The 14,338-nt window shown below is 30.6% G+C and overlaps 1 protein-coding gene and 1 pseudogene across 10 annotated transcripts in view; one reads left to right on the forward strand and one right to left on the reverse strand.

The window, feature by feature from the left end:
• Bili (FERM domain-containing protein 8 Bili) overlaps nucleotides 1–14,338 on the forward strand; it is a 530,804-nt gene that overhangs the window by 171,049 nt on the left and 345,417 nt on the right. The gene's annotated exons all lie outside the window — the stretch shown is intronic.
• On the reverse strand, nucleotides 237–3,084 carry LOC118680040 (NADH-ubiquinone oxidoreductase chain 5-like; annotated as a pseudogene).

Raw genomic sequence — 14,338 nt, forward strand, 5'->3', positions numbered from 1 at the left:
AAAGCCGCTAGCTTTTATCTTTTAATGGTTAAACTCCATTTATACTTCTGTTTATATAGTTTATAAAAAAACATTACATTTTCATTGTAAAAAAAAAATTAACTTATTTTTATAAATTACTAAAATAAATACACTATATCCAAGAATTAAACAATTACCCTAACATCTTCAGTGTTATACTCTATCTTAAGCTACTTGAATTAAAATATCATAAAAAAAAGAATTAAAAAAATAATTCATAAAACAAATAATAATAAGTAAATCTTTAAACTATTATTATGCATAACAAATATATAGCGAGAATACTTAACTAAATCACTATATAAATTTTGACCCCCTAAAAACTCTGATCAACCTTGATCAAAGGACTTACAGACTCTACCCCCTAAAACCAATGAGTGGCCAATAATTCCATAAGTAGAAATATAAAGCATAAACCACATTGAACCAAAAAAGTAACTTACCAAATAATTATGTAAAGACTTATTAAAATAAAATAAAGAAACACTTGAAATTAAATAACCCAATACTCCCCCTACAACACAAACAAATAAAGTTAATAACTTCAGAATATTGGGCAAACAGACCATATAGGGAGTAGGAAAAATTAATCAACTTAATATTCCTCCTCCAATAATTCTCATAACTAATAAACCTCTCATACCTCGCAACATAATCCAACCCTCATCACTAAGCATGTTTAAAGAACCACAATTTAACTCCCCAGTTATAGAGTAATACACCAACCGAAAAGAATAACAAAGCGTTAAGCCAGTAGAAAAAAAATATAAAAAAAAAGAAAATATATTAATATATCTTAAAGAAACAATTTCTAAAATTAAATCCTTAGAATAAAATCCATCTAAAAAAGGCATCCCACATAAAGCTAAATTAGCTACATTAAAACACCTAGAAGTCAAAGGTATATAAACACCCAATCTCCCTATTAAACGAATATCTTGAGAATTATTTATATTATGAATAATTGCTCCAGCACACATAAACAACAAAGCCTTAAACAACGCATGAGTCAACAAATAAAAAAAAGCAAGTTTATACAACCCTATAGATAAAAGTCTCATTATTAAGCCTAATTGTCTAAGAGTAGATAAAGCAATAATCTTCTTTAAGTCAAATTCAAAATTAGACCCTAACCCAGCCATAAATATAGTTAACCCAGATAATAATAAAAGCAAATCCCCGAACCATCTACCACTTAATAAAATATTAAATCGAATTAATAAATAAACCCCCGCAGTCGCTAACGTAGAAGAATGAACTAAAGCAGAAACAGGGGTAGGAGCAGCTATAGCAGCTGGCAATCAAGATGAAAAAGGAATCTGAGCTCTCTTAGTTATAGCGGCTAATATAATTAATCTTCCAATAATTTCTATCTCCACACTATGCTTTATAGTTTCTAAATAAAAAATATAATTTCATCTTCCATAATTTAATATCCAAGCAATTGCCAATAAAAAAGCCACATCCCCAATTCGATTAGATAAAGCTGTTAATATCCCAGCATTATACGATTTAACATTTTGAAAATAAATAACCAAACAATAAGAAACCAATCCCAACCCGTCTCACCCCAACAAAACTCTAATTAAATTAGGACTAACAATCAACAATATTATAGATAATACAAATATCAGTACTAATATAATAAAACGGTTAATATTTATATCCCCAGCCATATACTCCCTTCTATAATAAATTACTAACGAAGCAATTAATAAAACAAAAGATATAAACAGTAATCTCATTCAATCAAATAAACAGGTCATTACAATTCTAACAGAATTTAAACTAACAGCCTCTCACTCTAAAAATAAAGAATAATCATTTAACAAAAAAAAAGTCTAAAAAAAAAAAATTAATTCTAATTATAATTAAAACTAAAAATATAATTCTACAAATTGATAAATACTTCACGATCTAAAATGATTAACTCATATCATTGACAACACAAATCAATATTTTAAATAAACTCTTTTTTAAAATCAACAAGTTTAAAGGAAATCAATGAAGAAATAACAATAAGTTTTCACGAATCTTACCACCTCTAAATGAATAAACTCCTGAAAATCCCCTACCATGTTGGCTATAAGCATATAAATATAAGCAGCTCTAAAAAAAGATAACAAAGATAAACAAATCATAGTAACTCAAGGTCAACTAATGATTCTATTTAATAAAGAAATTTCACACAATAAATTCAAAGAAAGAGGAGCAGCTATATTACAAGCACTTAACAAAAATCACCACAAAGTCATTGAAGGCATAAAATTTAATAATCCCCTGTTAATTAATAAACTTCGACTCCCTAATCGCTCATATGTAATATTAGCCAAACAAAACAACCCTGACGAACACAAACCATGAGCAATCATTAAAGTGTAAGAACCACAAAGCCCTCAATAAGTTAAAGTTATTAAACTCCCTAAAACGATACCTATATGAGCAACAGAAGAATAAGCAATTAAAGCCCTTAAATCAGTTTGACGTAAACAAACTAATCTAATTAAAACTCCCCCAACTAAACTAACTCTTACCCATAAATAATTATACCTAACTCCTCTTAACTGTAAAAAAGAAAAAACGCGCAACAGCCCGTAACCCCCTAATTAAAACATAATTCCCGCTAAAATTATTGACCCAGAAACCGGGGCCTCTACATGAGCCTTAGGTAATCATAAATGAACTAAAAATATAGGTATTTTAACTAAAAAGGCTAAAATTAAATTAAATATGTAATTACTTAATAAATAAAAATCCATTGTATTTAAACTATTATATAAAAAAAAAAATCCCAACCAATATGGGAAGAGAAACCAACAAGGTATAAAACAATAGATACACTCCCGCCTGAAGACGCTCCGGTTGATACCCCCACCCCAAAATTAAAAATAAGGTGGGAATTAATCTTCTTTCAAAAAATAAATAAAATATAAATAAATTCATTCTTCTAAAAGTTAAAGCCAAAAACAACAACAAAATTAAAACATTAAATAAAAATAAATTTTTATAATTATCATATTTATAGACAGATTCACTAGCTGTAAGCATAAGTGTACAAATTCAAAATCTTAATAAAATCAAGCCATAAGAAATAACGTCAAACCCTAAAAAATATTAAATACTTACAAAATAATTAGTACAATAAAAAAAATAAAAATTACAATAAATAATAAATTTTGAACCATTCAAAATAAACCATTTATAAAACAAATAGGACTAATAAAATTATTATAAAAATTAATTTTAACATTGTAAAACATTAAATGACTGAAAATTATCATTTCCATGTGTACGAATTATAGAAACTAAAATAGAAAGACCTAAAGCACCTTCACATACTCTAAAAGTTAAAAACATTATGCTAAAAAATCTTCTGTAATCCATTAAGTTCAAATAAATAAACAAAAGAAAAAATAAATTCAACACAATATACTCCAATCTCAAAAGCATTGACAACAAATGTTTACGATTAGAAACAAAAATAAACCCCCCTATTAAAAATAAAAAACAAAGCAATCCTCAATACAATCTTATTAACACTAGTTTTAATAGTTTAACAAAAACACTGATCTTGTAAACCAAAAATAAGTTTCAGGCTTTTAAAACTTCAAGAGAAAAGAAATAACTTTATCATTAATCCCCAAAATTAATATTTTAATTAAACTACCTCTTAAAATTATACAATTCTTCTTATATTCTTCCACATTAATTTCAAGATTTATTTTTATTCAAATAAACCACCCCTTAGCTATAGGATTAATACTATTAATTCAAATCATACAAATTTGTTTATTAACAGGACTAATAGCAAAAAGATTCTGATTCTCCTACGTTTTATTTTTAGGAGGAATACTAGTTCTATTCATCTACGTAACTTCATTAGCTTCAAATGAAATATTTTCTTTGTCTATTAAACTATCCACTATTTGCATTACAGCTATAATAATTATTATATTTATTTCCCTATTAATAGATAAACTTTCGACACTTCCATTCGTACAAAACTTAGAAATAAGCCCCTATTTTAATATTAATTTATTTACACCTGAAAATTCATTAAACCTACAAAAATTATACAACTTCCCAACAAATCAAATTACAATTTTATTAATAAATTACTTATTGATTACACTAATTGCAGTAGTAAAAATCACTAAACTATTCTATTTAAAATTGCAAATAATGCTTTAGTAGACCTCCCAGGCCCTATTAATATATATTTCAGCCTGATGAAATTTTGGCTCATTACTAGGATTATGTTTAATTATTCAAATTATAACAGGACTTTTTCTAGCTATACATTACACTGCAGACATTAACTTAGCCTTCAATAGTGTAAACCACATTTGTCGTGACGTAAATTATGGATGATTACTACGAACTCTTCATGCCAACGGTGCTTCATTCTTTTTTATTTGTATTTACTTACACGTAGGACGTGGAATTTACTACGGATCGTATTTATTCACACCCACATGATTAGTAGGGATCCTAATTTTATTTTTAGTAATAGCAACAGCTTTTATAGGTTACGTATTACCTTGAGGACAAATATCTTTCTGGGGAGCAACAGTTATTACTAATCTATTATCCGCCATTCCATATCTAGGAATTGACTTAGTACAATGAGTATGGGGAGGATTTGCAGTAGATAACGCCATATTAACCCGATTCTTTATATTTCATTTTATTCTACCATTTATTGTACTAGCAATAACATTAATTCATTTTCTATTCCTTCATCAAACTGGTTCAAATAATCCAATTGGATTAAACTCTAACATCGACAAAATCCCCTTCCCCCCTACTTCTCATACAAAGATATCGTAGGATTCGTAGTTATAGTAACCACTCTACTACTTTTAACATTAATAAATCCCTACTTATTAGAAGACCCAGATAATTTCATTCCAGCTAACCCATTAGTAACTCCAATTCATACCAGAATGATACTTCCTATTCGCTTACGCTATCCTTCGATCAATCCCCAATAAATTAGGAGGAGTAATTGCCCTAGTACTATCAATTGATATTTTAGCCATTTTTCCATTTTACCACTTAAGAAAATTCCGAGGAATTCAATTTTACCCAATCAATAAAATTTTATTTTGAACTATAGTAGTTACTGTAATTCTACTAACATGAATTGGAGCACGACCAGTAGAAGAGCCTTACGTCTTAGTAGGACAAATCTTAACTGTTATTTATTTTCTATATTACATTATTAATCCTTTAATCAATAAATGATGACACAACTTAATTAATTACTTAGTCAATGAGCTTGAACAAGCATATGTTTTGAAAACACAAGATAGAAATTAATCTTTCTATTGACTTTACTAACAACCCTAATAAAATTACACAAAATAATATACTCATAAATAAAATTCTAGCATACTCAGCTAAAAAAATTAAAGCAAATCCCCCACTTCTATATTCAATATTAAACCCAGAAACCAATTCAGACTCACCTTCAGCATAATCAAAAGGAGTTCGATTAGTTTCAGCTAAAAAAATACAAAATCAAACCAATCTAATAGGAAACAAAATTACCAAAAACCAAACAAATTTTTGATAATAAAAAAATCTAAAATATTATATCTACCAATTAAAAAAACAAAAGACAACAATACTAATGCTATTCTAACTTCATAAGAAATCGTTTGTGCAACCGCACGCAATCCCCCTAATAAAGCATAATTAGAATTAGAAGACCAACCAGCAACCATAACAGTATAAACACCAAATCTAGTACAACACAAAAAAAATAACAACCCTAAATTAAATGAAAATAACTTAACAAATAAAGGAATACATAATCAAACGATTAAGGACAAAAACAAAGAAAAATAGGGGAAAAATAATAAGAAATATAATTTGATAAAAGCGGATAAGTTTGTTTCTTAGTAAATAACTTAATTGCATCACCCCTATTAAACCTACCTTATTAGGACCCTTACGAATTTGAATATACCCCAAAATCCTACGTTCCAAAAGAGTTAAAAAGGCTACTCTCACCAAAACACAAGTTACTAAAATTAAACCACCAATAACTGATAAAATAGATTCCATAAAAAACAAGTACTATTTGTAATAATAAATTACATTAATAAATTCTAAATTTATTGCACTAATCTGCCAAAAGAGTAATTAATCACATTCTATAAATAAAATATTATTATTTTAATTTCTGCTCCTTTCGAACTAAAAAATTATAAAAAATTAAAGATAGAAACCAACCTGGCTTGCGCCGGTCTGAACTCAGATCATAAAAGAATTTAAAAGTCGAACAGACTTAACATTTAAGCGGCTACACCTCAAAATATATCTTAATCCAACATCGAGGTCGCAAACTTTTTTATCGATATGAACTCTCCAAAAAAATTACGCTGTTATCCCTAAAGTAACTTAATCTTATAATCACTACTAATGGATCAATAATTCATAAATTAATGATTTTAAACAATTAAAAGTTCATTAAATTTTAATATCACCCCAACAAAATATTTTATATTATGAAAATAAACTAATCCCAAAAAATTTAAATAACACAAAATATAAAGATTTATAGGGTCTTCTCGTTTTTTAACCACATTTTAGCTTTTTAACTAAAATATAAAATTCTATTATAAATTTATATGAAACAGCTTATACCTCGTCCAACCGTTCATACCAGCCTTCAATTAAAAGACTAATGATTATGCTACCTTTGCACAGTTAGAATACTGCGGCCATTTAAACAATTTCAGTTGGCAGGTCAGACTTTAAAAATAACTCAAAAAGACATGTTTTTGTTAAACAGGCGGGTAAAAATTTTGCCGAGTTCTTTATATAAACTTATCATACAAAATTATCTAAACAAAATAATATACAAATTCTATCATTATTCCTCTTTATAAATCATTAATAAAAAAATTTTTATAAATAAATTAAAACATAATAAATAATATAACCAATAAAATAGTTTATAACAAACTTTATAACGATTGCTAATTCTAAGCATACATTTTATATTATCACCATTAATTTTTAATAATTTATCTTAAAGCGTATCCCTTAAGATATTCAAATTAATAAATTTTTTAATTAATTAAATAATCAAAAAATCAAAAACTTGTAAATTAAATTTATTTCTAAAAAAAACTAGATACCTTTATAAACGAATAACATCTCATTTCTAATAATCTATTTAAAATAATTTTGACACATTAACTCTAATAAATTATTAACTCTTATAAAATCGAGATTAATAAATTACTATTAATTATTTAATAAACCCTGATACACAAGGTACGACAAACTAAATCTTCTTTTAAAACAATAATTTTTCAAATTATTTCAATTACCTTTTACAATACTAATAAACTATAATAAAAATTATTTTTTCATTAAAAATTACTAAAACATTAAACTATACAATTATTTTTAATACAATAATACAAAAACAAAAAAAAATTAATAAATAAATATTATTCAATTTATATTGATTTGTACAAAAATCTTTTCAATGTAAATGAAATACTTTACTAAATAAGCTTTAAACTGTCATTCTAGATACACCTTCCGGTACATCTACTATGTTACGACTTATCTTACCTTAATAGTAAGAGCGACGGGCGATGTGTGCATATTCTAGAGCTAAAATCAAATTAACAATCTTTAAAATTTTACTATCAAATCCACCTTCACTAAACATTTCAAAATTAGATCCGTTTAAATAAATTTATTGTAACCCATCTCTACTTAAACATAAGCTACACCTTGATCTGATATACATTCTTATAAAAATTATAGAAAATTATTATTCTAATAAAATATTTTGATAACGACGGTATATAAACTGATAAACAAGTTCAAGTTAAGTTCATCGTGGATTATCAATTACAGGACAGGTTCCTCTGAATAGACTAAAATACCGCCAAATTTTTTAAGTTTCAAGAACATAACTACTACTACCTTAGTGTTTACAATTACATTTTAAATAATAGGGTATCTAATCCTAGTTTATAACTAAAATTTAAAAGCTTCAAAATATCCTACAAAAAAATTCTTAAATTTAAAATTTCACCTAATAAATTCAATATTATTTTAACAATACATTTTAACTCACACCGAACTAATTTTATTTGCATTATTTGTGTAAACGCGGCTGCTGGCACAAATTTAACCAATACTCTATGAAATCACTATCTACAAGTTTCCTTGATTAATAAATTTATTTACTGAGATTATAATTAAAATTTAATTACTATTAAAATAAGTAAAAATACACGCTCTATATGACAGTAAACGCAAATTTAATTGGTTTCGCAATCTTTGAGTAAATGCGCATGTGACATATGGTTTGTACAAGTTTTTTTGTTCTTACAAAATTGTTTCGATCGGTAATATTCAATTTTTTGAATTTCTCGCAAGATTTGAGCTTATGCCTCCCTGTACATAGTTCGCAGGACATTTGTTTGTACTATTCGGATGTGAACGTTTGATTTTTGAAAAAGCTTCTATTTAAATTGATGTTGCTACTGTAGAACGCTTTTCGTTTTGACTATTTTTATACTCTCGCAACCTGTTGCTACAGAGTATAATAGTTTTGTTCACCTAACGGTTGTTTGTATCACCTAAAACTAATCGAGTTAGATATAGGGTTATATATATATAAATGATCAGGATGAAGAGACGAGTTGAAATCCGGGTGACTGTCTGTCCGTCCGTCCGTGCAAGCTCTAACTTGAGTAAAAATTGAGATATCTTTATGAAACTTGGTAGACATGTTTCTTGGTACCGTGAGACGGTTGGTATTGCAGATGGGCGTAATCGGACCACGCCCACAAAACGCCATTAATCAAAAACAAATAACTTGCCATAACTAAGCTCCGCAATAAGATACAAGACTGTTATTTGGTACACAGGATCACATTAGAAAGGGGCATCTGCAGTTAAAACTATTTTTTAAAAAGTGGGCGTGGTCCCGCCTCTAATAGGTTTAATGTGCATATCTCCTAAACTGCTAATGCTATATTAACAAAATTCACTAGAAGCAAATGTTTTTAGCACTTCTATTGACGGTGTGAAAATAGTTGAAATCGGGTGGCAACTCCGCCCACTCCTTATATAACGGTACTGTTAAAAACTACTAAAAGCGCGATAAATCAAGCACTAAACACGCCAGAGACATTAAATTTTATCTCTGAGATGGTATAAATTGGCTTTATAGGAACCGCGTTCAAAATTAGTCAGTGGGTGTGGCACAGCCCACTTTTAGGTGAAAACCCATATCTTGAGATCTGCTCAACCGATTTCAACCAAATTCAGTGCATAACGTTCTTTTCATGTTTCTATGTCATAGTACGAAAATGGGTGAAATCGGACTACAACCACGCTTATTGCCCATATAACACCATTTTAAATTCCATCTGATTCTTTCACTTTCCACTATGCAAATCAGGCAACAATGACTGTATCGGGATAAAACTTTGCGTGAATAATGCAATTAAAGTATGCCACCTTGTGGTCAAAAATTATCTAAATCGCATCAAAACTGTTTAAGCCCCTAAGTACTAAATATGTGGACCCCATTGCCTATAGTTGACCTTCTACCGAAAATATCAGTCAATCCACAAAGAAATCTCAAACGAGTATACTATTTGACTTTGCGAGAGTATAAAATGTTCGGTTACATCCGAACTTAGCCCTTCCTTACTTGTTTTGTTTACCCTTTTGCGATTTCGTTCTGGGTAGTTAGGAAATCTTTCATATATTGCCACGTGGGCATTTTCTTCGTAATGAGAGCGATTTCTCCCATAGAAGTAATGATTTTTCTGGTAATGTGCCAGTGCATATGTTTACCAGACTAGGGTCCCAGCTGTCTGTGGAAATATTCTGTGTCGATAAAACCGACAAACAATTTGAAACAGTGGATTGAAGTTTGTTAAATTCTTCATTTGTTTCCTTTTGAATTTTTGGCAAGTTCATTAATATCGATATTTGTTTATCGACCAATATTCTTTCGTTTTCGTATCTTGATTTAAGAGCTTCCCAAGCCAATTGAAACTATCGTCATTTAGTGCGAACTGTTTGACTATGACGCCTGCTTGACCTTTCGTTTTGTATCGGAGGTGATACAATTTTTGCGCATTTGATAATTTTGGATGGTTTATGTAAACGACAGTAAACATGTCTCGGAAGGACGGCCATTGTTCATAACCACCATGAAAGATTTCTGAGTCCCATGCGGACACTTTGAGATGGATGCCTGAACTTGCCTCTAGGCATTGAATTTGTGGCAGCTCTACTCTTGGCTGTGGAGTAGGTGCAATTGCTTTTATTAGCTTAAGTTGATCGAAAATCATTGCTTTAGTTTCTTCGAATTGGTCTAAGCAGTTTTCGTATTTGGTTTAAGCCGAAGATTTAAAATTTTCCGGTAGATCTGAGTCGTCAGATTCTACGATTGCGTCATATGCAGCTTGGAGACGTGTCCAAAAATTGTCAAGATTGTCTTTTTTGATTTCTAACACCGATTCAGAATTGTCTTGAAACGGCGAAGATGAAAATCGAGACTGCCACTCTCTGCTATGAATTTGGTATATGAAATGTCTTTTATCTTTTTTTGTTTTGTAGCACCTTGGTTTGAGTGTGTAGCTTCTGCAGATGTAAATGGACTCTTTTATTCTGAAATCATTTTTGTTACTTTTAGATATTGTGTTGGTTTAGATTCCTTAGAATCTGCGTTCATTAAAAAAGTGAAGTAAGTGAAATTAATTTTTTTTTCTCTCAGTGTACACTGATAATATTAGATAAATAAAGAGATTACCTTTTAGATAAATAGGATTTTATTTTTTTGTTGTATCCGGACTTCTTCACTAACAAACGCGTATTTCGTTGTTTTTTGTAATCTCGGGTTTTATTTAGTTCCTTTTGTTTTCTCTTTATTTTTTATAAATTATTGTTACGTACTCGTTTGTATGTATATTAATTGTGTATATTACCGCTTTTAAAATGAGGTCATTAACCTTTGTACGTTATGTGCCTATGTATGTGCATATGTAATATACTTGAATGTTTTGTTTGCAATACTGCTTGCTTGTGTTTTAACAAGAAGAAGAGGGAATGCCAGAAAAGTGCCGATATGGACTTTAATATATCTACAACTGTGTGTGTACCACTAGTTATGTGCTATTCCCACCAAGTATAACTTTTGATTTTGTGTTTTCGTTTGTTAAACCTATTGTTTTTGTGCCCTTTTTTATACTCTCGCAACTTGTTGCTACAGAGTATAACAGTTTTGTTCACCTAACGGTTGTTTGTATCACTTAAAACAAATCGAGTTAGATATAGGGTTCTATATATATAACTGATCAGGATAAAGCCACGAGTTGAAATCCAGGTGACTGTCTGTCCGTCCGTTTGTCTGTCCGTCCGTCCGTCCGTCTGTGCAAGCTGTAACTTGAGTAAAAATTGATATATCTTTACGATACATATGTTTTTTGGTACCGTAAGACGGTTAATATTGCAGATGGGCGTAATCAGACCACTGCCACGCCCACAAAACGCTATCATCAAAAACAAATAAATTGCCATAACTAAGCTCCGCAATAAGATACAAGACTGTTATTTGGTCCAAAGGATCACATTAGAGAGGGGCATCTGTAGTCAAATTTTTTTTTTTTAAATGGGCGTGGTGCCGCCCCTAATAAGTTTAATGTGCATATCTCCTAAACCGCTAAGGCTATAATAACCAAATTCACTGGGATCAATATTTTTTAGCACCTCTATTGACGGTGTGAAAATGGGTGAAATGAGGTGACAAACCCGCCCGCTCCCCATATAACGGTACTGTTAAAAAATACTAAACGCGCAATAAACCAAGCACGAAATACGCCAGAGACATTATATCTTATCCATGGGATGGTATGAAACGACTTTATAGGAACCGCGTTCAAAATTAGACAGTGGGCGTGGTACCGCTCACTTTTAGGAGAAAACCCATATCTTGGGATCTGCTTAACCGATTTCAACCGAATTCGGTGCATAACGTTCTTTACATATTTCTATGCTATAGTGCGAAAATGGACGAAATCGGACTACAACCACGCTTACTTCCCATGTAACACCATTTTCAATTCCATCTGATTCTTTCACTTTCCACTATGCAAATCAGGTAACAATGATTATATTGGGGTAAAACTTTGCGTGAATAATGCAATTAAAGTATGCCACCTTGTGACCAAAAATTGTCTAAATCGAACCAAAACTGTTCAAGCCCCTAAGTACTAAGTATGTGAACCCCAGTGCTTATAGTTGACCCTCTACCGAAAATATCAGTCAATCCACAAAGAAATTTTAAACGAGTATACCATTTGACTTTGCGAGAGTATAAAATGTTCGGTTACATCCGAACTTAGGCCTTTCTTACTTGTTTTAATATATTTTATTTAAATTTAAAAATTTAATTATTCCTAACTATGTACCGCAACGGTTAGTTTTCCGAAATTTTGCTATTGTAAAGTTTAAGGGTTTTTTATACTCTCGCAACTTGTTGCTACAGAGTATAATAGTTTTGTTCACCTAACGGTTGTTTGTATCACCTAAAACTAATCGAGTTAGATATAGAGTTATATATATATATATATTCAGGATGAAGAGACAAGTTGAAATTCGGGTGACTGTCTGTCCGTCCGTCCGTGCTAGCTGTAACTTGAGTAAAAATTGAGATATCTTTATGTCGTCCCCGTTTACCTCCTTCGGTGTGGTGTGTATTGTGTCCTCTTGTGTAGTATGATCGTGGTGGTTGGATTGGTGTGGAATGTGTGTGGGATGATGTGTTGAAATTCGTTACTCATTTAACCAGCCATTTATGATAATCCGTCCGTTAGGATATCAAGGTCAGAGTTTGCTTAGAGGCGCTGTGGTTAATATACCAATTTCTGTAAACAAAATTGTGATATCTCTACCAAAGGTCATTTGATGAGGCTCATGTGATACAAATTCATTTAAGAAGGCGTTTGGAATACAATCATGATTACATGATCGATACAATACGCCCAGCAAAGAAAGTTGTTCTATGATTACAAAACATTAGAACTTCTACAAACTAATAATAGTATATCCATTTGCCTTATAAAGTTTTTAGGTCGCAACCGAGTTATGGCCCAAAATTTATTAACCGAAAACGTTGTTCAAAACTTGATTCAACACGATGATGGTTACAAGGTTTTGAAAGGCGTTAACTCCTCTCCTGCGCACTGGAAGCTGAGAAGAAAAAGGCAACCGATTTTATCACTTTATCGGCAGCAGAATCTCGGTGGGTTAAGTTTTTGGTCATCCTCTCTAAAACTGTTGATTCTAAAGATATTTCGGATGAGGAAGCCAACAGTTTAACAACCCAAGATATTGTAGATATCGCTTAATTCGGTCAGACGCGGTTACTTATGCTAGATATTTTGACTACCGCTATCGACAAATTCCTAAGTTCTAAAAAGAAAATTACAGGATCGCTTTATAAACGCTTATAATCCTCTGATTTGGGAACTCCATAGAGCAAATATGAATATCCAATATATACTGGATGCATATGATTGCTGTTCATATACAATTAATTATATTATCAAGTCTAACAGGGGAATTTCTAGGCTCTTAAATGAAGCTTTATCAGATGAAAATGCTGGAAATTATACTATTAAACTAAAACTTAAACATATAGGTCACAAATTTATATCAGGCACAGAAATATCTGCACAAGATGCAGTTTTTTGCTGCATTGGGCTTCATCTTTCGGAAGCAAGTAATGCAGAAAATATTATAAATACCTGTCGACCTGAGGAACGTGTTAGAATGGTAAAACCTGAACTTTAGAACTTTCCTTCAGGTTCGACTGAAATATTCGTAGCCGGTATTTTAGACTCTTATGTTCAAAAATCCGATCAGTTAGAAACTCTTTGTTTAGCTGATTTTGCATTAAGGAATAAATATTTAAAATCTAGTAGAAGAGCACAAGACAGGGATAATGAAGAAGAAGAGAGGGAAGACGATAATTTACCTCGTGCCTCTTAAAGACGGTAGCGGCTTGACAAGATCTCATTGAAAACGATAATGAGCAGACTTGCATAACACATCGTATTCTAATTGAGGAAACTCAAATAATATATGATGCTTTTGAGCAATGAGAACTTGAAAATGGTCTAGAAAGTCTTAATAATGAAATAGATTTAGAGGAAGGTGCTCAAATGGAACTACCTATCGTGAAAATTAGCTCAGAGTGTTGGCACTTCCAGAAATACACCCAAGTATAAAATTGCTGGACTTGCATGGTGAAGATTCA

This window comes from Bactrocera oleae, chromosome 2, assembly GCF_042242935.1.
Source record: "Bactrocera oleae isolate idBacOlea1 chromosome 2, idBacOlea1, whole genome shotgun sequence".
NCBI lineage: Eukaryota > Metazoa > Arthropoda > Insecta > Diptera > Tephritidae > Bactrocera > Bactrocera oleae.